Raw genomic sequence first — 2,570 nt, forward strand, 5'->3', positions numbered from 1 at the left:
TTCTTGAGCTTTAAAACCTTATTCCTTGTGATTTATTTTGGGACTGTATTATTTGTACAAATTTAACCCTTTATTTTTGGGGGCACAAATCTACCTCCATATTTACATTCATTTGTATTGGACACCTTCAATCGAGTCCCGTGACACTTGTGGGGGTCATAGAGCGAAACAGAGAACACCATTGTGTTCGCTACAGAAGTTTATGTGAGAAGACATATTTTCAGGATGTCTCATGGTCTGACAAACACCGCTGTAACTTTGCCACCTTCCACTGCAGATGCGGAAGGCCGCCACAGGCGAATGTGGTGGATTGAGACACAGCCCATACAAAACACCTGATAACTCTAGCTTAAAATGATAGCTTTTGATGGCGATTTTTTTAAATTATGCAGATCAGAGATGTCAAGATTCACACCTTACATAATGCAATTTCAGAATGTGGGGAGGTCCCAGTGAAAGTTGTGTACTTGCCTCCACCAATCCAATGCATTTAAATTATGGGAAGTAGGGAGCAAGTGCACACTTCAGGAGAAAGGAGATATTATTGGTACACACCCAGATGCTCTGTTAATCAACCACATTGGTCCACCACAAGGCTACCTTGGTCCAAACTGTCACAAGGTCCAGTTTTACACTTGTTGATAACAGAAGGTATAGTCCCATGGGTGGAACTATGAGAGAAAAACGTCAACCCTTCTCCACCCTCTCCTCTTCTCCACCCTCTCCTCTTCTCCACCCTTTCCACTTCTCCCCCTCTCCTCTTCTCCACCCTCTCCTCTTCTCCCCCTCTCCTCTTCTCCCCCTCTCCTCTTCTCCACCCTCTCCTCTTCTCCCCCTCTCCTCTTCTCCCCCCTCTCCTCTTCTCCCCCTCTCCTCTTCTCCACCTCTCCTCTTCTCCCCCTCTCCTCTTCTCCCCCTCTCCTCTTCTCCCCCTCTCCTCTTCTCCCCCTCCCCTCTTCTCCCCCTCTCCTCTTCTCCACCCTCTCCTCTTCTCCCCCTCTCCTCTTCTCCCCCCTCTCCTCTTCTCCCCCGCTCCTCTTCTCCACCTCTCCTCTTCTCCCCCTCTCCTCTTCTCCACCCTCTCCTCTTCTCCTCCTCTCCTCTTCTCCCCCTCTCCTCTTCTACCCCCTCTCCTCTTCTCCACCCTCTCCTCTTCTCCACCCTCTCCTCTTCTCCCCCCTCTCCTCTTCTCTCCCTCTCCTCTTCTCCCCCTCTCCTCTCCTCCTCCTCTCCTCTTCTCCCCCTCTCCTCCTCTCCTCTTCTCCCCTCTCCTCTTCTCCTCCTCTCCTCTTCTCCCCCTCTCCTCTTCTTCCCCTCTCCTCTTCTCCTCCTCTCCTCTTCTCCCCCTCTCCTCTTCTTCCCCTCCCCTCCCCTCCCCTCTTCTCCTCCTCTCCTCTTCTCACACTCTCCTCTTCTCCTCCTCTCCTCTTCTCCCCCTCTCCTCTTCTTCCCCTCCCCTCTTCTCCTCCTCTCCTCTTCTTCCCCTCTCCTCTTCTCCTCCTCTCTATAAACTCATCTGCAAAGAGAGGTTCACCTTTCCACGGAAGGGGAATGTGTGTACACATGGGTGTTATTGCATCATACCAACTATAAGCCTATCTTCCCCATCACATCACGTGTGTTGTTGCACCATACCAACTATAAGCCTATCTTCTCCATCACATCATCAAAGGTCATGTTGATGTTCATTTCTCCTCTCTTTTGCCCCTCCCCATCTCTCTCTCTCTCTCTCTCTCTCACTCTCTCTCTCTCTCTCAGTTCAATTCAAAGGGGTTTCATTGACATGGGAAGCATATGTTAACATTGACAAAGCAAGTGAAATAAACAATCACAAACAGTACACTTTAAACACACAAAAGTTTCAAAAGAGAAAGTAATTTGAAATGTTAATAATTTAACTATATAAAAAAACAAAAAATAAAAATGAGTGTATCAGTCCTGACCTGTATAGGCCGTCGGTCAATACACTGTAAATGAAATATAAACTAGCTGGCTCCACTAGGCCCTCTCAGCCAGCTGGCTCCAATAGGGCCCTCTCAGTCAGCTGGCTCCAATAGGGCCCTCTCAGCCAGCCGTCTCCACTAGGGCCCTCTCAGCCAACTGGCTCCACTAGGGCCCTCTCAGCCAACTGGCTCCACTAGGGTCCTCTCAGCCAGCCGTCTCCACTAGGGCCCTCTCAGCCAGCCGTCTCCACTAGGGCCCTCTCAGTCAGCTGGCTCCAATAGGGCCCTCTCAGCCAGCCGTCTCCACTAGGTCCCTCTCAGCCAACTGGCTCCACTAGGGCCCGCTCAGCCAGCCGTCTCCACTAGGACCTACTCAGCCAGCCGGCTCCACTAGGGCCCTGTCAGCCAGCCGGCTCCACTAGGGCCCTGTCAGCCAGCTGGCTCCACTAGGGTCCTCTCAGCCAGGTGGCTCCACTAGGGTCCTGTCAGCCAGCTGGCTCCACTAGGGTCCTCTCAGCAAGCCGGCTCCACTAGGGCCCTCTCAGCCAGCTGGTGTGTGTAGGAGAGTGTGAGCTGTCTGTGCAAAAAGTAGAAGTACAAATGGCAAGGGAAATGAAATAAACTGAT

Source organism: Coregonus lavaretus (assembly GCF_964263955.1).
Source record: "Coregonus lavaretus genome assembly, contig: HAP1_SCAFFOLD_3845, whole genome shotgun sequence".
NCBI classification, from domain to species: domain Eukaryota; kingdom Metazoa; phylum Chordata; class Actinopteri; order Salmoniformes; family Salmonidae; genus Coregonus; species Coregonus lavaretus.